Source organism: Lissotriton vulgaris, chromosome 7, assembly GCF_964263255.1.
Source record: "Lissotriton vulgaris chromosome 7, aLisVul1.2, whole genome shotgun sequence".
NCBI classification, from domain to species: domain Eukaryota; kingdom Metazoa; phylum Chordata; class Amphibia; order Caudata; family Salamandridae; genus Lissotriton; species Lissotriton vulgaris.
Genome location: NC_141695.1, coordinates 549,373,038 through 549,395,369, shown reverse-complemented (window position 1 = coordinate 549,395,369; position 22,332 = coordinate 549,373,038).

The following is a 22,332-nucleotide window of genomic DNA, read 5'->3' as shown; positions in this document are numbered from 1 at the left end:
CCGGCCGCCTATGTCGGGGGCGATCTCAGGCTACACCAGTGCTATAAGACTTGGGGAGGGTGTCGGAGCCAAGCGTCTTCTCCGAGTCCATGGCCATCACACCGCCCCTCAGGGGCCTCCGTCAAGCTGTTTAGGAAGGTAACATATCACATTGTTTTCTAATGCAGTCAGGTCCACAAACGACACTCACTTACTTTGAGAATAGTGAAGCTGCAGTAGGTGGAAATAAGCTTCAGACAGTGTTACAAGCACTGCTCAGAACTCTTAACTATGGCACCCAACATCCAGAACTTATGCCATTTGAGAATGGCAGTGACATCGAAGCAACTCAGGGACCAAAACCATTAACGTACTTTCACGTATGAAAATCTTACTTGGGGAGGGGGCAGGAGCGAAGCGCCCCCTCCCAGTCAGCGCCACCACACCGTATGTTGAAAATTTGAAGCCATTGTTCTACAAAGTCAACCAAACTTGGATTGAAAAATCTAGAAAAATGTACAAACTGAAAACCAGTTTTGGTCTGCATAGCATCAGTAGCAACTCTTGAGTCAGCTTTGTGTCAAGCCGCCATTTTGATTCAACAAAGCACAGGCATTGAAAAAGGCTCCAACTCAGAACTCTGAACTATGGCACCCAACATCCAGGAGCTTGCCATCCGGATCTTGGAGCCTTGTGCTGCTTTCGACCTATTCACACATCGGTCCACTACTGACATCATCTTATAAACCAACGTTATGTAAATAGTTTTTTAATAAAATGTTTTACCCTGTTTCTTTGCTGGTGTGTTGTCTATATTTTTAATATTTGCATAGGGTTTGTCGTTATTTTGTGCGGGATGGGTGATGGAGCCGAGCTGTCTTGCAGCCCTCATGGTGTGGAGCTCAGTTCATCTCACTATTTTCGTATTTCTCATGAAGGGTTGTTCCTAATATTTCTATTTTAGCGAGGTCAAAAAGAGATCCAATTAGTGGCCTACTGATTTTGCTCGATTACTTATATTTTTTTACACGATTTTTCACTATCTGCAAAGACTAAACAGAGTATTGCGACTTTGTGCTTGTTTGTAAATAGAGAATGATCCAAAGAGAACCAATTCTAAAACAGTAAATGCTTGGACAACAATCAATCAAATGGAGAGACAAGCAGGCACGACGGATTACAACGGTGGCAAAGGCTTGCGTTAACTACCGTTCACTATCTGCAAAGAGAGAGTACTACTAAGACAAAAGAGGGGAGGGGGGGGTGCAGCGTTCAAAGCACATCAGCGTGCATAAATACGAAAATGTTTTTATCTATCACGTACTTGACATTTTAAAGCTTTTCATATTTGCTATTAAAAAACCAATGAAATTCACAGAAAAAACCATAGGTTATAGTGGATATATAGTTAGGAATTTGCATTTACAAAACCTTGAAAATTCAATGAAAAAACCATTGGTTTTAGGCCATATATAGTTAGGGATTTGCATTTACAAAACCTTATTTTACTCGCATAAAACCATTGAAATTCCATATATAGTTATAAGCGCTAACTATATATCGCGCACCCGCAATCCACTGCTGATGATGTCACATATTACATCATTCATGACATGGTTAGTGACATCACTGATGACATCACTGATGACATCTCAAATGACATCACTGATGACATCACTGACATCTCATTTGACATTACTGATTACACCACTGATGATATCATTTATGTGATAATACATCTTCAGACTCTAATATAACCTTAGATACACTCAGTGTAAACAGGCACTCACAGACTGTCACACATCCATGGAGTTACTCACACACCTAGTCAGTCATGCAAAGAATCAATCACAACTCCATTTCCTCAACTATATAGTTATACACACTTTACTTATTCAAACATATAGTAACACATATTTACTCTCTTATACAATCCCTGATACAAGCTCACAGTGATTCATACAGCCACTCACACATTCACTGGCTCTTATCCACAGTTATTTATATATGTCAACTCTCACATGTATTGTGTTTTACATACATACTTACTTGCACATGTAGCACTGAGATATCCATTCACTCACCAACACACCCATGCACAGTCAACCGCCCATATAGCTGTTTCCACATGCACTCTTGAACTCATACACCTAGTGAATCAACTGCTTACACATCTATGCACAGAGTCACACACCTCCCAGCCACCCACACACACACTCAGCCTCCCATTCAAATACTTGGGCAACCAATCAATAACCGATATAGCCACTCTTATAGCTACTGATCAACACATGCAGCAGCTTACACAACAACAGACATACTGATGCACAAATTAAGACAGTTTAGTCACTAACCCATGCACTCAGTGAGACACATTTAATCACTCACTCATACAGTCAGTCATGCACCTACTAAATCCTTCATCCAGACACTTATACATCCACTCATTCTTCAATATGTAAGACATATTTTAACTTTACAGAAACATACAGTCACTGGATGTTGTCATCAGTGATGTCATCAGTGATGTCATTTGAGATGTCATCAGTGATGTCATCAGTGATGTCACTAACCATGTCATGAATGATGTAATATGTGACATCATCAGCAGTGGATTGCGGGTGCGCGATATATAGTTAGCGCTTATAACTATATATGGAATTTCAATGGTTTTATGCGAGTAAAATAAGGTTTTGTAAATGCAAATCCCTAACTATATATGGCCTAAAACCAATGGTTTTTTCATTGAATATATATATATATATATATATATATATATATATATATATATATATATATATATATATATATTACAAAATTGAGAAAACATTAAAAACATTAAAAAGTCACTTTTAAAACAATAAATACATTATCAAACAATTAAAATAAAAAAACACATTTACAAAAAATATTATTAATATTTTAAAACAAATACAAATATAAACATATACTATACAATTATAGCTGTAGACAAATATTTAAAAAAAATCATCAATGTTAGGAAATATATTTTATGTAACAGTAAAGAAAATGTAGAACTTTGCAGGCAGCACAACAGTGGGGAAAGTGTTGGACGTCGGAAGGGTTTTCATTCACTATTCCCATTGCAGTCTGTGCAACAGTAGGTAAAGCGTTGGACTTTGGAGGGGTAAGATTTATTATTCTCAAACCAATCTATGTAACAGTAGGGAAAGTGTTGGACTTCGGAAGGATAGGATTTACTATTCCTACTCCAGTCTGGGCAACAGTAGGGAAAGCATTGGATTTTGGAGACGTTACATTTACTATTCCACTCCAGTCTAAGCAACTGTGGGGAAACCATTGGAGTTCAGAGGGGTACATTTGACTATTCCCACTTTAGTATATGCAACAGTAGGGAAAGCATTGAACTTTGGAGGGGTAATATTTTCTATTCCCACTCCAGTCTGTGCAACAGTAGGGAAAACGCTGGACTTTGGAGGGGTAAGATTTTCTATTCCCACTCCAGTCTATACAACAGTAGATAAAGTACTCCACTTCAAACACATTACGTACTTGAATAGCTCTATTAATTTAGAGAAAATATAAAACTCTCAATATAAACATTACTACCTAAATTAAAATATATCTAAGAATTAAAAAAACTGTTATCCAATTCACACAATTTATAAACAATGTAATAATTAATTTTCAATTAGAAAATAATGCATATTTAATAGTTACTTACCTTTCCACTCTATTCCCCCACAAACCTAGCAACCTACACCTAAAATATAATGAAAATAAGTATGACACAATTTACATACTTTATAAACAATTCGATTCATTATTAGTTAATTGTTAATTAATTATTACTTAATTAACTTCCCACCATACAACCCTACAATCCCAGCAGCCCACACCTGAAATATAACTAAAATATGTAATTGTGACACCTTTCCATAATTATAAATCAATTAAATATTTATTTATACTTCAGTAACTATTATGTTTTAAATATTTACTTAACTCCCCACCGTATATTCTTATAAAGCGACAATTAAAATATAACTAAAATAAATAATTATAACATAATGTACATCATTAATATTTAATACAATAACTGATAACTAATTAATTAATTGGCAATTAATTATTACATAAATAACTTGTACCTCTATACCTCTACAAACCAAGCAGCCCACACCTAAAATATGACAAAAGGACATCATTGCTACACAATGTACATAATTATGAATCAACTAAATATTTAATTATACATTAATGAATATTAATTTGTAATTATTATTTGATTAACTTCCCACCGTATATTCCTACAAACCTATCAACCTGCAACTAGAATATATCTAAAATTAATCAATAATACATAATGTACATAATTAATCAATATAATAATGTAACAATGAATAATACACTATTGGTTAATTATTACCTAAATAACTTCCCACCCTATACCCCTACAAACATAGCAACCAACACCTTAAATATAAGTATAATAAATCAATATTACATCCAGGTTCACCAATTTTGTCCCACAGTTGGAGCGTCTCTTTAAAGCCTCTTCGGAAACATCTGTACGCTGGTCATCTCTGTATTAAAACCTAACAAACACCGCTCAGACATGTCCTCTTGCAGACCTCTATCCATTCTCAATACTGAATACAAAATCTTCAGTAAAGTCTTTGTTTGCCGCTTGTTTCTCCTACTTCCCAAACTCCTACACAGTGATCATTGCGGCTTTGTCCCCAATCGCAATACCTCCCTCTATATTCACCAATGACACCACGTTATGGAAGCTGTCCGTGGGCGACATCGCTGGGCAGGCTGTATTTTATTAGACTTAAGAAAAGTATTTGATACACTAAGCTTGAACTTTATGCTTCTTGTCCTTAAATAATATGGTATACCTCCCACATATATTTGCTGGGTAAAATTTCTCCCTACTGGTCCTACAGTGCGAATCTGCACATGGCAACATATTTCATCTCATTATCTGATACAGCGAGGCACACGTCAGGGCTGCCCTCTATTGTCTCTTCTTTTTGTCCTAGCACTGGAACCCTTGGCACAACAAGTACGCCAAGATGCCTGAGTATGGGGTATCACATATGGCTCACAACCCAAGCAATCTCATTATATGTATATGATATTGCACATTAAAGATATCCACCTAAACCTAGTGGCAGTGGTTAGACACTTTACAGTTTTTGCGGCCCTATCTGGCCTCCAAATTAATGAGAATAAATCCTATGCATTTTCCTTTGAAGACACTTACCGCTGGCCATCTCTACCATTCGGGCAAATGTCTCTTCAAGTGACACTCAACACATTCCAGTACTTAGGAGTGTAAATCTACAGAGGAGCACTTGATGTGATAGAGGGTAACCTCCTTAAAAATATCATGTCCCTCAAATGGCAAATGAACTTCTGGACTACCCCACCATTATCAGTAGCAGGAAGACTGACACAAGCTAAAATTATTATGTTGCCCTATTTACTTTACCACTTTGTAAATCTTCTGGTACTTATCCTTGCACAGATTTTTAAAATGGTGAACACTCTTCTAATTTATTTAATCTGTGCTAGTGGCCGTCGTAGGGTTACCCTCCCCAAACTCCAACTTCCCCTGACAAAGGAGGAATGGGTTTACCCAATTTACATCTTACTGTATTGTAGGACAACTACAGTAGCTCTACTACTGGCTAGTTGTCCATAATCTGCCTGAAATTGACTACACCGTGGCCCTGCTCAAAAAGGTACACAACATATTATGTTTTGCCCTGGTGCTCCCTTTCCTGTGAAGGGCCCCCTGTTGCTCTGTGTTGCCCTCTCCTATTGGGAGATGGCTTAAGGTAAACCTCCTACAAGTGCTTATACTACTCATTTACTACTAACGGGTCTTCCAACAACCTCTGGGACTCCAAAGGCACATAGACTGCTGTCTTGGACAAAGGGTGGAGCAGAAACAGTTGGCAATATTATTGTAGAGGGTGCCCTATTGAATCACACAGACTTCACACACACACCCACACACACACACACACACATGGCCTGTTTAACACAAACTACTCCAGGCAATACACATGATGGGACATGGGCGTCATTTAGTTCATTGGCTCTACCAGTACATTTGAGGGCACTTGCGGTCCCTTTTTACCTCCCTGCAGGCTAGAAGAGGACCAAGGACAAAATCTACAAGACTGGGAATTCCTGATGGAGTACCCCAGGAACATTTCTTAACCCGTTAGCCGTGGCCGTTTTTTCGTGGCAGTGCGGCGTTTTGAAAGAGTGGACGGGGCCGCGTTGGCCGTTGGACGCTCGCAGCACCAGCGAGGTAGTGCTCGTGACGGCCAACGGCCAACAGCAGCAGGGAAGGGGTTAAAACTCCTGAATCAAATGTATACAATTTTGCATTTTACACCAAGCTTATCTCACCCCACACAGAATACACATCATGGACCAGATGTACGACCATTCTCGAAAAACGGAATGTACTAATGTGTCTCAGACACATTTAGCGATTCCCAATGGGATCGCAATTAACCTGCCTCATCAATATTCATGAGGCAGGTCACAATTTGCAACCCATTGGGAATGGGCTGCAATCACAAGGATGGTGGGCTGCTGGGGGCAGCAGACCACCATATCTCTGTTTGCTTTTGAAATAAAGCATCGTTATTTTTCTCAAATTCTGTCCGTTTTCCTGAAAGGAAAATGGGATGGGTTTAAAAGAGAAAAATGAAAAGTTTTCTTTTCATTTTTTAAGGGCAGGCAGTGATCTGCCTGCTCTTAAGAAATATTTTTGCTGCCAAAGACAAAGGGGAAGGGGAACCCTGGGAACCTCTTCCCGTTTGCGACTGGCTTACTACAAATTTGAAATTGGTGGCAACTGTGATTGTTTTGCTACCGCATTTGCGGTAGCAAAACAGTCATACATCTCCCTGCGACTGGCTATTAGGGATGGACGCCCTTGGCACATCCCTTCCTAAAAGCGGCTTGCAAACCCTAATTTGCGAGTCAGTAACAGGTTACCGACTAGCAAAATATGGTTTGTACATGCTACAACCCTTTTTTGCAGTCGCAAACTGCTGGATTATTGGTTTGCGACTGCTAAAAACCGTAGATTTGACTTCATGTTTCCAACAGTCCCCTCAACCTGCCCACGATATCAAACACTGGATGCTGACTTATTACATGTTATGGGCCTGCCCTATATTGACCTACTACTGGATGCAAATCATGGCTATTTTCTCAGAAGTGAGCCATTGCCACACGCTAAAATGTTGAATACTTGACCCAAAAACGCTAGGGTGACACAGAGTTTTATTGACTTAGCGCTATTATTGCCTAGACACCTTTTGACGAAAAAGTGGAAATCTCACTCCGCCTCCTTAGTTTCCGAATGGCAAGAGGAAGTGGTTGAAAGCGGGCCTGGCTGAGAGCGGGGCACTACGCCGTATGAAATACCGGGGCTTATGGAAAAGACCCACAGCACTGGAATGGGATGCTATTTTGGAATCCTTTAAAACCGCACACACTGTAGATTCCTAAACTGGCTTATATCACTACACTGTGGATAACCTGGGCCATTCCAGGATCCCTATCACGTAATATTGCCACAGGTACCTCTGACTTCCTTTTTACTCCAGTTCATGCTGGTACAATGACACTAAATTGACAAATTGACATATATAAAACGTTTAACATGCTTGCTCTTAGAGTGACAATGTCTAGTTAAAGGTGGTTGGGAACCGGCATAATTGTTCAAGTTGAAGAATTTATTGTATTGTAACCTTTCCTGCAGTAGAATGGATTGTAGCCTGTGGTAATTTGTAAATCAATGTGGTTTGTAGATATGTATCTCATGACGGCAATAGGTGTGTCTTTGAGAAAATTGAAATAAAGTTTGTGTTAAAAAAAATCAATATTACATAATATATAGCAATCGCATACTTACTTAAAAAACGATGAATTAATTAAAATTGAATTATTACTTAATTAATTTCCCACCATATCCCCCTAGAGACCCAACAACCTACTACCACACTATAAATTACTAGTAACAATTTAATGAATAATTCTAAATCACTTATAATCACAAACTGAATAAATGAATTAATATAAATTTGTAAAATGTGGACTTAGCCCAAGGGCATCAAGGCACTATGCGGAACTAACAACCTGCAGACGGAAAGAGGCATGTTCACACTGAGATCTGTAAGAAAAGCCAGGTCTTTAAGGCTTTACGGAAAAGAGAATGAGACACCTGTCTGCAGAGCTCCTCCGGAAGGGAATTCCACAGCTTAGCAGCAACAGTGGAGAAGGCTCTGCATCCCCATTTTGACCTTTTAAACCTCGGTACTGTTAGCAAATTTTTATCTGAGGACCGTAGCTGTCTGGTGGCAGCATATTGTTGGAAAATTGCATTGATCCCATCGTGGCCTGAGCCGTAAAAAGCATCATGAGCCAGGCACAGTGATTTGAAAAGGATCCTACGGTCTACAGGGAGCCAGTGCAGCGTGGAGGCTGTGAATGAGTGATACTTCGGTAGGTTCATCACCAGCCTGGCCGCAGCATTCTTTACCAGCTGTAGACGTCACACCAGGCCTTTATTAATGCCCAGATAATGGACATTACAATAGTTCAGTCTGGACGTTACCAAAGCAATAACAGCCTGCTTGCGGGCCTCGTATGAGAGATTTTTCTAAGGATCCTGATAATCCAGAAGCATGTTGATACAGTCCTATTTACTTGCAGGCTAAGGTAGAGTGAGTTATCCACTATGACCCTTAGGTTTTCCCCATGGGTACCGGGCAGGGACAGATGCCAAGCATTTCCGGCCACCAATCACTAGACCAGAACTCAAGATTGCTGCCAAAAATCAGGACCTCAGTTTTCCCCCCATTCAACTTAATAAAAGTTTCCACCATCCAGTAGGAGACTGACTGCATACAATTCCTGAAATGAAGGGCAGAGTCCCTGATACTGTGAGAGATGGAAACCATTATTTGGGTGTCGTCTGCATAGGACAACACCTCTAACCCAAAGGATCTCACAACCTTAGCCAGAGGGGCAACATAGATATTAAACAGTGTCAGGCTCAGGGAAGACCGCTGAGGGACACCACACAACAGTGATTTAGCGGCTGAATTGAATTGGCCACATTTAACTGTCTGGGCCCGATCACTGAGGAAGGACGCCAGAAGCCCCAAGGCCGATCCCCCGATCTCTATCTCCCCGAGGCATTCAACTAGCCTCAGCGGAGACAGGGTATCAAAGGCGGCAGTGAGGTCAAGAAGAACAAGCAGGATGGTGCGCCCTGTGTCTACTTGAATACGGATGTTGTTGAAGACAGCAGTCACTGCTGTTTCCGTACTATGGTGGCTTCTAAACCCATGTTGTGAGCCATCAAGTATTTGATGGTCCTTCAGGTAAGCATTAAGATGAAAATTTAAATAAGATTCCTAAATCTTAGCAGGGACCGGAAGTAGAGAAATTGGCCGATATTTTTTCAATTCTACCGGATCCAGCGAGGGCTTCTTCAAAAGTGGCTTGACCACAGCTGTCTTCCACAAACTGGGATACTGCCCCTCTGAAATGGCAGCGTTAAGGACCGCAGTGAGGTAAGGAATAATAATCTCACAGCCCGTTTTTAGCACCTTCAGGGGGCAGGGATCCAAAGGTGACCCCAATTTGACTCGTTTCAGGAGCCGATCAGTCACCTCTGGCAACATCAGGGGGAAGGTAGATAGCCTGGGAGTCTCCCCATTAGATAGATCCTCCTCCGGAAGAAGAATAGGCTGAGCAGACAACCCCACATTGGAGTTGGAAGCTTTCAGCCCAGTGTAGATATCTGTGATTTTTTTTTATGAATAACAATTATACAAACAATACTAACACATAAAATTAATATATACACTAAAACACATCAATTTAATAAAAAAACGATATTCTTCACATACTATATTATTGAAAACGATATTCACACCAACATTATTCTTAACAATGATATTACTTATCTGAAAAAATGTATCATTGTTGCAGTTTAGGAGTCCTTATAGCGAATTTTAGAGAGCCGCTATTAGGGACTCGCAAAATGCAATGTATGTAGGATTCGCAATAATAATTGCAATTCCTACATTTTCCTAAATTGCAAATCGCAAATAGCGATTCGCAATTAAGGAATACCTTCCCTTTCAATCCTATGGGCCTAGAGGCCCATAGGAATGAATAGGAAGACATTCACAATTTGCGAGTACACAATAGGTACTCGCAAATTGCGAATGCAATTTTAAGGGTGCCAGAAGGACACCCTGTTGCACCACTGAAATATGCATGTGTGCACATGTGGTACACATACATGTCCTAAGGGCATGTATGTGCGCCACATGGCACTTTGAAAAATGCAAAAAAGTGCATTTTTCAAAGAAATCGCGAATTACCACCAACTTAATTTGGGGAATCGCAATTTGCCCGTCTCAAACCCTCTCTTGGTTACCCTGACAGCTGTTGGCTATTATTCAATATACTAGTCAGGAGCTCCACTCCTTAAACGCTGCAACTCGCCTGTTACAGATGGTAAAGAGATTGCTTGATTGCTAGGCAGCTCTTGCTTCGCTTAGTTTTTAACCTTGTATGAATTTTAAAACTTGCATGAACGGTACAAATTGAAATTGAAACTTACAAGCCAGCATTTTGCACTTGAGCACTTGAGCACTTTAGAACTGGTAACAAAGAACGAGACTGACTGTTTTAAAAAGCCAGCTTGCACCTTGATTTTTAATTGTGCTGCGCCGTGTTTTAAAGAAGGCACTCTTTGTAAGCATTTCCACAAACGATCGAAATCTGTATTGTGTTGAAATTGAAACTGTGCCCCTGATTACCTACTGGACACCCGATCCGTCACGGCTTGTGCCGCTAGCACAGCGGGGTCCTTCCTCCACAACAGCGCTTCCGGTAGCCCACACCGATCAGCGCTCTCTAGACTCCCCGGAAGGCGGTCCCGCCCACTCCTGCAAATAGCGGAGTGCGTAGAGCGGACTCGCCCAGACAGATGGTAAAGAGATTGCTTGATTGCTAGGCAGCTCTTGCTTCGCTTCGTTTTTAACCTTGTATGAATTTTAAAACTTGCATGAACAATACAAATTGAAATTGAAACTTACAAGCCAGCATTTTGCACGTGAGCACTTGAGCACTTTAGAACTGGTAACAAAGAACGAGACTGACTGATTTTAAAAGCCAGCTTGCACCTTGATTTTTAATTGTGCTGCGCCGTGTTTTAAAGAAGGCACTCTTTGTAAGCATTTCAACAAACGATTGAAATCTGTATTGTGTTGAAATTGAAACTGTGCCCCTGATTACCTACTGGACACCCGATCCGTCACGGCTTGTGCCGCTAGCACGGCGGGGTCCTTCCTCCCACAACAGCGCTTCCGGTAGCCCACACCGGTCAGCGTTCTAGACTCCCCGGAAGGCGGTCCCGCCCACTCCTGCATATAGCGGAGTGCGTAGAGCGGACTCGCGCAGCGACGCACAGGCAGCGCGCCTAAGTCGCGCCAAAGTCAAGCCCTGCCTGTCTGCGCCTGTCTGGGCCAGGCAAGCGACAGGCCCACTCTTATTGATCCCCTGACAGTCCGTCATCTACAAACAGGTAAAAATAAATATAACTTCTAAAATGATTACCTACACTCGCACAGAGCTCCTGTCCCTCAACTCGACCAAGTTAGCTAACGTGGAGCCTCCTACCAAACCTGGCCCCCCACCAACACGCAAACCGCTGACCTGCCTTTATGGAAATGTGCGGTTGCTCCCTAAGCACAAACTTGAGATCTGGGACATACTTGATCAAGAAGCCCTGGATCTTTTCTTTATAACCGAGACCTGGTTATTGGAAACATCGGGCCCGGACATAGCGGTAGCTTTGCCCTCAGATTACAAAATAGCCAGACTATACAGAACCTGGAAACAAGGGGGAGGGACTGCGATAATATACAAAACGGAGATTGAAATTAACATCATCGCCACCCATCTAGACACCTGGGGAGAGATTTTAATCTTCTCCCTTGCCTTCAATAGGAAGGAGTCATGGAAAGGAGCCTTGATTTACCGACCCCCAGAAACCAAAGCCAATTTTGCTGCCCAACTAGTTGACATCTTGGCACCCCATATATTAGCCTGTAAAAACTTCCTGCAGTTAGGCGATCTGAACCCACAATGGAAGTAATGAACACTATTGAGTCCCTGAATCTAAGACTACTCGAAACTGACCCCACACACAAAGCGGGTCACACACTAGACATTGTATGCACCAACAAGAAACGCATATAAATGAACTAATTCCTGTCTAATAGTCAGACCATGTAATAATCAAATTCACTATTTAAACCCGTGAGCCAGCTCAGGCTCACCTTAAAGAAAAAAAGCTGAGCCGCCCATGGAAAAAGATTAACCTAGAAGTGTTCTCCAAAACCTTTGCACCCTCGAGAGTAAGCGAGGACATAGAGCTAGATAAGTCGGTATTAGACTTTGATTCCGCAATCAGTAAGACTCTGGATCTCATAGCCCCTGAACGCCAAATAAACTGCCCGAAAATGAAATCGCCCTGGTTCACTGATGAATTGAAAACCACTAAACAATATACTGGAAAAGCTGAACGACAATGGCGCAAATCAAAAAACAGCGACGACAAATTACAATACAAAATTGCACATAAAGAATACATGAGCAAAATAGCCACTGCTAAGAAAACTTATCTTGGGGAAAGCAGCCAGTAATTCACAGAAAGAACTCTATTCAATCGTAAAAGATTTCTCAAACCCCCTTACCTGCCAAAAGGCCGCTCAGGAGTCTCAGGACTGGGCTGATAAATTAGCTACCTATTTCAAAGATAAAATAAATATAATCCATGAATCATTCCCCACAGAAACAGGCACAGCAAGTGAAGTATGCCATGCAGACCTCTCCACCACAAACCCCATAAAGCATAACCTAGCTGACTTTGGAACAATTACTGAGGACGAGGTAGCTGACATACTAAAAAAGGCTAAATCAGGATCTCCCAAAGACCCAGCGTCTGCTCAGATTTTAGCAAAACTAGCACCCGCCCTGGCTCCCACACTGACATCCATTTTTAATGTGTCCCTAACACGTGCCACCTTCCCTACTCCCTGGAAAGAAGCCCTTGTGAGGACAATCCTGAAGAAAAATAGCGCAGACCCTAAGCAACCGATGAATTACCGCCCCATATCTCTATTACCACTTTTCGGTAAATCAATGGAATTCATTATCAACCCTAAACTGGTAAAATACCTTGAAAGTCATACGCTCTTGGATTCCTCGCAGTCAGGATTCAGAGCTTCCCACAGCACAGAGACTGCACTGATAGAGGTGGTTGACAACGTTCGGCTGGCACTGGACTCCAAACAGTCGGCTATCCTCATCCTGCTAGACCTTTCGGCGGCCTTCAACACCATATCCCACAGAGTCCTATTAAAGCGACTAGCGGGGATAGGTGTCGAAGGCCAAGCCCTAGGTTGGATCCAGAGCTATCTTGCAGGACGAAGCTCTAGGGTCAAATCAGGACCTTTTTCATCAGGGGCGATCGATAACGACAAGGGAGTGCCCCAGGGCTCAATTCTAAGCCCGACCTTATTCAACGTTTACGTATCACCATTGGCCAAAATATTTAGGGACTTCGGCTTCGACACAGTGTCGTATGCCGACGACACTCAAATCCTCATAACCCTTGGCCCAGAACCATCAGAGACAAGAGTGAGATTCAGGAACTGCATGTTAGAGAGAAAGGGCTGGATGACCAATAATTTCCTGATGCTCAATACAGGCAAATCCGAAATAATGCTTTTCGGCGCTGCCAAATCCATCTGGTCTCAAGAGTGGTGGCCACAGGAACTTGGAACCTGCCCATCTCCGAAAAGTACTGTTCGGAATTTGGGTTTCACCCATGATGACAACCTGACCATGGCTCCCCACATAGACAAAGTAGTTCACACCTGCATAGGTCTTATGAGAAGCCTAAGGAAAATATTCAAATGGCTACCCCTGCATTACCATAAACCACTGATACAAGGCCTAATCACCAGCCGCCTTGATTATGGCAATGCACTTCTGGCTGATGCGAATGAAGGTACACTAACTAAACTGCAGACACTCCAAAATGCAGCAGCTAGACTGACTCTCGACCTGCCCCCACGCACTCCCTCTGCCCCGTGCCTGAAGAAACTGCACTGGCTCCCAGTCAGAAAACGCATAAGGTTCAAGATCTGTTGCCTAGTGCATAAATCAATACATGGACAAGGCCCCAAATATCTAAAAAACAAACTTCAGGGATACTGCCCGGAAAGAACACTGCGCTCTTCAAACAAAAATCTCCTAAAAATACCAAGAGTTCGAACTGTCAGAAATGGAGATAGGAGTTTCTCGAAGGTTGGCCCAATGGCATTAAACTCCCTGCCTACGGCCTTAAGATCAAACCAGAATCATAAAATCTTCCGGAGAGAACTCAAAACATTACTATTCAAGGTAACGGCATAATACCCCTTCTTTTTTGCATCTCCCAAACCCTCTGTCAGAGGTATGAGACCGAATGGTGATATGTGCGCTTTATAAAAATAAATACATACATGCATACATTACAGAGAAACCCCCTATCCTTACAGATCAACACCCGTACTGACCAGGAACTCTCCCCGCATATACGAGAATGCTTAGAAGCTCCCAGCCACATCAAACACAGCAAAAGTGAGCCTTCACCTCACTCTCCGACAAACCTAACCTGCCTATACTGCAATGCCCGGTCCCTCCCTAAGCACGCCCTAGAAATATGGCCGCTACTTGACACTGAAAAGCCAGACCTATTTTTCGTCACAGAAACATGGCTTCAAGAATCCTCTACACCCGACATCTCTATAGCCTTACCCCACGACTATAAGATATACAGACTGGACCGACCCGGGAAAAGAGGAGGGGCACTGCAATCATCCACAGGTCATATATTAAACTCCACATCATTGACTCCCACTTAGAAAACTGGGGCGAAATGTGCATCGCTACCATAACAGCTGGGAATAAGGAGTCATGGAAGGTTGCCCTTATCTATAGGCTGCGAGGTATTAAAACCCACTTTGTAAATAAACTCATGGAGGTAATAGCACCACATGCCCTGACCTCCGGCAATTTTCTTTTATTAGGGGATTTTAATTATCACGCTCTACAAACCCTAGATCCTCACACCAGTGATTTGATCACCAGCATCAACTCCTTAGGATTAAACATGCTAGCCACCGGCCCTACTCACATTGCAGGCCACTCACTAGATTTATCGTTCACTAACTCCCCGAAAGTACAAATACAAAATACAAAATAGTTAAACAATTTACGAACCCCCTGCCTGTCAGCCTCCACTTACCGAATACCAAGACTGGGTCAACTCCCTATCATCCTATTTCCATGAGAAAATTAACAACATCCATAAACTCTTCCCCAAACCAACATAACCTATCCAGACCAGGCCTTCACCTAAAGAGGTCAACATAGAATCCGCTCCCCTAGCCATAGCCCTTAAAGAATTTCAACCTTTCTCAGAAACAGAAGTAGTATTCACTTTGCACAAAATTAAATCTGGATCCCCTGGTGATCCAGCCTCCTCTCAGATTTTAGCAAAAATAGCACCTGCCCTGAATCCCGACTTAACTAAGACCCTATGGGCCAGATGTAGGTCGCCCTATACCGGTCGGTAACGGCCGAAATTACTGAATTTCGGCCGTTACCGACCGGTATTAGGCTTTTCAGATGTAGGGGCCTAATGTTAGGATTCGGTAATTTACCGAATCGGTAATTTAAGGAATCAGTAAATTACCGAATTCTTAACACCTTGGCTGCTGTGGTTATTTTTCCCCTGTGCTGGAAAAACCTTGATGCCATATATTCATGATGAGCTCAGCTCGTCATCAGCACACGACCACCGTGGTCATCAGCATCGAAGGGGTTAAATATAGATTTGGTAAATTACCGAATCCTTAATGAAGGGAGCACTCAAATGAGTGCTTTTCCCATTTTAGGATTCGTTATTTACCACCAACTACAAGTTGGTGGTAAATATCGAAAACCCCAAAAGAAGCAATTTTTTGCAAATTATTACAGTGCGATGTGGCAGACATACATGCCCTAAGGGCACATGTGCACCCATACACTCTTGAGGGGTGCCACAGGGTGTCAAAGTGACACCCTGCCACCCTTCAATGTGTTCCCCCTTTTAATTCACATTCATTCCTATGGGCCTCCAGGCCCATAGGAATGAATGTGAATTACCGAGTCGGTAAATACCGATTTGGTATTTACCTAATCTTACCGATTCGGTAATACTTACCAAATTAATACTTATATCCCATTTACCGATTTTAAAATACCGAATCGGTAAAATGCGGTATTTTAGAATCAGTAAATCTGGATTACCTACATCTGGCCCTTAATCTTTCTTTATTGCACGCTTCTGTTCCCTTGCACTGGAAGGAGGCCACGATCAGACCAATTTTAAAGAAACCCTTTGCCCACCCTAAACAACTCTCCATTTACCGGCCTATCTCCCTCCTGCATCTATTTGGAAAGATCATGGAATCCTTGATAAACAAGCAACTAGGCAAATATCTACAGACAAACAAACTCCTAGATCCATCTCAATCAAGATTCAGAGCGTTTCATAGTACTGAGACTGCCCTACTTGAGATAGTAGATAATGTCAGGATGACCCTCGATGCAGGACAATTTGCCATATTGGTCCTGCTCAACTTGTCGGCCGCCTTCGACCATCTCGCACCACATTCTTTTAGAGCATCTTGCAGAGAGTGGTGTCAAAGGCTCAGCCTTACTTTGGATCAAACGTTATCTGACCGAAAGGCGCTCAAAGGTCCAATTAGGAGCATACACCTCTAGTTACCAGGAAAATGATACAGGTGTCCCCCAGGGATTATAGTGAGCCATACGCTCTTCAACTTATACGTATCCCCCTTGGCACAAGTAATCAGAGCTCACGGTTTTGGAACCGTGTCTTACGCTGACGAAACTCAGCTACTGATCACCGTAGGCCCAGACCCCAATGAAACCAAATTGAGATTCCAAAAGTGCATGGTTTCAATACATGATTGGATGCTGGCAAAACGGTGATCGTGCTCTTCGGAAATGCTGACATACTCTGGACAGATGAATGGTGGCCACCGACACTGGGACCTTGCCCCTCTCCCAAGTCCTCAGTCAGGAACCTAGGGGTGACAATTGACAACAGGCTGTCCATGACTGAACATGTCAACAAAATAGTGCACACAAGCTTTGGACTGATGCGCAGCCGGAAGAAAATGTTCAAATGGATCCCCCTCCATCCCGCATGCCCTTAGTCCAAGGCCCAATCATCAGCCGTATGGATTATGGAAATGCTCTGCTGGCTTCCATAAATGAAAATCTCCTGGCAAAACTTCAGGTCCTGTAAAACACCCCAGCTAGAATGGTACTTAATCTTCCCCACCCCCACCCCCCCCGCACTCCCTCGGTGCCCAGCCTCAAGACTCTGCACTGGCTCCCTATAAAGAAACGCATACAATTCAAATTATGCTGCCTAGTCCATAAAACTATCTATGGACAAGGACCGAAATATTTAGAAAAAAAACTTAAAATCCATAGTCCGGTCAGAACTCTCAGATACTCCAGCAAGCTGCTTCTAACTACTCCCAAAGTTCGCACAGTTAGAAACGGCGACAGGGCCTTCTCCAAAATAGCCCCTGAAACCTGGAATGCCCTGCCCCAACACATCAGGACAGAACCCAACCATCTGAGATTCCGAAGAAACCTAAAAACCTGGCTTTTGTAAATCATCTGACCACTGTCCCAGCTTTTGAGGATCTGCAAGCGCTCTGAGACCTTAGGGTGATTTATGCGCTATTTAAATGCATATACAAATACAAATAGCAGCGTCAACACTGGCAAGGCAACTACGGCAGTGGAAATAAAACATTATGTCGTCAACTTAACTGTCTGCTCTGCCTTGCAAAGCCTGTGGGGTGAGGATTTACGCAGGGTGGTAAGCAGGAGTGAGTGACTGGAATGGCTTCCATCTTGTTCAAAAGGGAGATTTATACAGGGATGTGTGAGTAAATAAAACACATTGATAAACGTCACTTCCATTATTTCTATGAAATTTGTTTGAATTACAGTTGCATTCATTCAGCCTAGTTATATAGGATCATATGTAAAATTTTATTTAAAAGTTATTATGGATTCACAAAAATATAAACTTAAAAAGAACAATTACACATGTGTACTCTCCCAGCAGCAGCTTCTATGCTTAACCCCACAAGAGTACCAGTGCTAGGAGAGAGGGAAATAGCACCATATGTTAATAGATATGCTGCTGTTCCGCTTTCTCACTTTCATGCAATGCAGCACAGCAACTTTACTTGCTGTGCTGCGTTGGCGGTGTGGCGACAGGTCCATTTCGCCGTCGCCCAGCCAAATCTGTGGTGAGGCGTTGTTCGGGAGTCCCACTGCGGTGCCTTTAAAAACAGGCACCGCAATGGGAACATCAAAAACAGTTCATGCACGACATGGGCTCAAAAGTCAAATCCATGCAGGAACCGATGTTCTTGCATACAGATGGGCACATGTTGTGCCCCCCTATGTGCATCCACATGGCCTGAGGCACAAGGGGTGCCCTGTAAGGCCCCCTTTGCTTTCTCTCTGCAAGGGTTTACATTGAGGAGCGACTGTCATTTAAACCCTGGCAGAGAGGAAACTTGCAATATGCTTGGCCCCGCTAATCATAATGCAGCTTCAGGATTTCCAAACCACCTCCCAGGAACAGCAGTTCCCTGGAGGCATCAGCGTTACCATGGCAATCTTAATTGGGCAGTCAGGAGACCGCCACCACCACGCCCATGTGAGTCTGGTGGTCCTCAGACCGCCAGACTCGTAATCGGACCCTTAATGTCTATTGTTTTCAGTGTGTAGGTACGTCTTACTTCTAGGGCTATATTATATAAAGTGACAGGGGGCACAGCGGTCATGTACTCCTGCTTTGTGCTACTCTATAGCACTTTGGTATTACAGATGGGTCTCCAGACACTTGTGGACCCCCTTCTGAAATACTAATAGCGCACATATAGATGTCATCAGCGTATGCTGTTAGTTTAAGTTGCTGGTCATTATAGGGAAAACAATAGATATCTTGATTTTGATGTAACCTAGATAAACAATGCTCAAAGGCTAAATTAAGAAGAAAAGGTGAAAGTGGACAACCTTGTCTAACTCCTCTACCCATAGAAAAATTTGAGGAGGTGAGTCTATTTGCAAAGATGACTGCTTGAGGGGATGTATAAAGAAGGCATATCAAAGTAATAATTTTTGGTTCAAATCCAATCCATTTGAGGGTATGAAAAAAAAAAGGCCAATAGACTCTGCCAAAAGCTTTTTCAACATCTAGGATTATTGCTGGTTAAGGTTCAGACATATGAGTGGATTTTGCTAAAAACATCAAAAAATAGACTGGTGATTCCTTTAACAAAGCCTGATTGTTCTTTATCAAGGAGTTCAGGAATGACGGACTCTGATAATAAAGCTAACGTTTTTGAGAAATCTTTATAATCAAGCAAAAAGTGAATACTATACATCTAGAATCATGAAAGGAGACAATAACAGCAAGGAGATCTTTGCCATTGTTCAAAGTTTTATGTCCCCCCGAGCGGAGCAAAAGATTATTCCCGTCTCAGCGGGCTGGTGTGAGAAGCTTTCATCCTTCTTCACCAATAAGATTAAACTGATCGAAGAGGGACTAGCACTGTTCACCGACCCACCTCTCCTGTCTCCTGAGTGCACATTCTGTCCTCCCCCTAGCAGGCACCTATCCCAGTTTGACATGGCAGAACTACCTGATATTCTGAACATCCTTAAATCCTTAAAATCTGGTTCGCCCTCTGATCCTTGCCCCGCCAGGGTTTTGGCTGGAGTGGCGGACACCATAGGTGCAGAAGTCACAAGCCTGGTAAATAGGTCGCTGCAATCAGCCACGGTGCCAAGACGATGGAAGCAAGCTAAGCTCCTTCCACTACTAAAGAAACCCTCGGCTGACCCTCTCATAACAGCTAACTATCGACCCATTTCGCTGTTGCCAGCTTTGGCTAAAGTTTGTGAGAAGATTGTCTTTCGCCAATTGAACGCTTTTGTGGAGGAGTAGGAGCCCCTCCACCCAGCGCAGTCTGGCTTCCGATCGTCTTTTAGCACTGAGACGGCTCTGGTCGAGGTGACAGAGTCAATTAAGGATTGCCTAGACAGAGGCGGCAGAGCGGCCCTGATTTTATTGGACCTCTCTGCCACCTTTGATACGGTACCCCACCAACTTCTTCTAGCGGGCCTATCCTCTATTGGCATCTCTGAGGCCGTGTGGTCATGGCTGGAATCCTTTCTTAGCTCCTGCACCCAGCAAGTCTGGTTGCCGCCCTACTCGTCCTCGGCCAGAGAAGTTCAGACAGGGGTCCCTCAGGGCTTGACGCTGAGCCCGCTTCTTTTTAACATATACATGACCCCCCTGATCTTCCTAGCCGAAGCACTGGGTGCTAAGATTATGGCCTACGCCGACGACACACAGCTGCTGTTCACCTGGAAAAACTTGAACTCAGAAGTTGATGCAGCAAAAAAATGCCTGGCACCCGTATTCACCTGGCTTGCCCAGGCCAAACTTTAATGTAATGAGGGAAAGTCGGAAATCATCCTATATGGCAAATTCCCCGCTCAATTCACAGAAGCACTATAGCCCACGGATTTTCCCCGCCCCCTCTCGGAAGGTGGCCTAGCCAAGAATCTAGGCATCTGGTTTGGGGAAGATCTATGGTTTTCAGAACACATAAAGCGACTCTCGGGCATCTGCTTTGGGACCCTTAAGTCTTTAGGCCGTTTTTTTCCCTGCTTCCCCAACAGGCCAAGGAGATGGTTGCCCGAGCACTCATCTTGTCTCGCCTGGACTATGCCAACGCACTCTATCTGGGCATACCAGCATTCCTGGTTAATAAGATACAACTTATCCAGAATGCTGCGGCGAGACTCCTTCTGGGCATCTCTAAACGTACCAGCATAAGAGCGCAAATGTCCTCACTGCACTGGCTTCCAGTGACACAGATGATTCAATTTAAGGCCCTGGTCTTAGCCCACAGAGCCCTGCATGACTCAGGCACTTCCTATATTAGGAAGAGAGTGGCCTTCTATATTCCCCGACGTCCCCTAAGATCGGCGTCCCAACGCTTGATGGTACTTCCCTACTTCCGTCGCGCCAGGTTGGGCGGCCAATAGTTTGCGGTAAAAGCAGCCATTCTTTGGAATACCCTTCCTTCAGTCCTACGTCACACTCAGGAGATAAAATGTTTTAAAAAACTTCTTAAAACCCACTTCTTCGGCCAGGCCTATTAATGCAATTTCTCTCGCCATATGTGTACTTTTGCTTCGCGCCAGGATACTCATGAGTAGTTGTGCGCGCTATAAATATCAATATAACATAACATAACATGTTGACAATGAGATAGGTCTATCATTTTTACAATGGTGAGGGTCCTTCCCCTGTTTTGGAGTAAGGCAAATAAAGGAGTATAAAAAGGAGCCAGTCGATTTGTGTAGATGTGAAGAGGAGGGAGGAGCCAGTAGGTGTTTGTAGATGTGAACAGAAAGTTGCAAGGGTATGCAATTTAGGTAAAAGTAAATTGGAAAATTGTGTACAAAAATGTAACTGTGAAGCCATCTGGACCTGTAGCTTTATCCTTTTTAAGTGTATTTAAATCAGTACGAAGTTCTAGCTGTGAAACATTGTGTTCTAATGAGTCACCGTCAAGTTGAGTATTAAAAGATCTTTGGATATTTATAATTGCAGAATCAGAGGGAGAGTTTTCAGGTGTATATAATGTTTTATAAAAGTGAACAAGTTAATGTAAGATGTCTAAGTCTTTGTGTTTTGGCACCTGATGAATATCTATGATTGATTCAATTTTGAGTTTTTTTTCATTTTAATGTAGTTCCCTAAACATTTTCCAGATTAATTTTTGCCTATATAAACGTTTGCAATGGATTTTAAGAGATGAGTTGATGCATTGACCGTAGCTAGCTTATTAAAATGAAGTTTAGTGTTAATAAGGTCTTGTAAGCACTCATTTGATTTGGAAGTACAGTAAGTGTGTTTTAGATGTTTACTTTTTGCAAAAAAGTCTTTAATTTGAGTATGGGATTGCTTTTCTTTCTAGACATGTCGTTAATTATAAAGTTGCAAGTTGAAGCCTTGAAAGCATCGCAGATGGTGGGGAAAGGAATATCGTCTGTTTGATTGAAGTGGAAGTA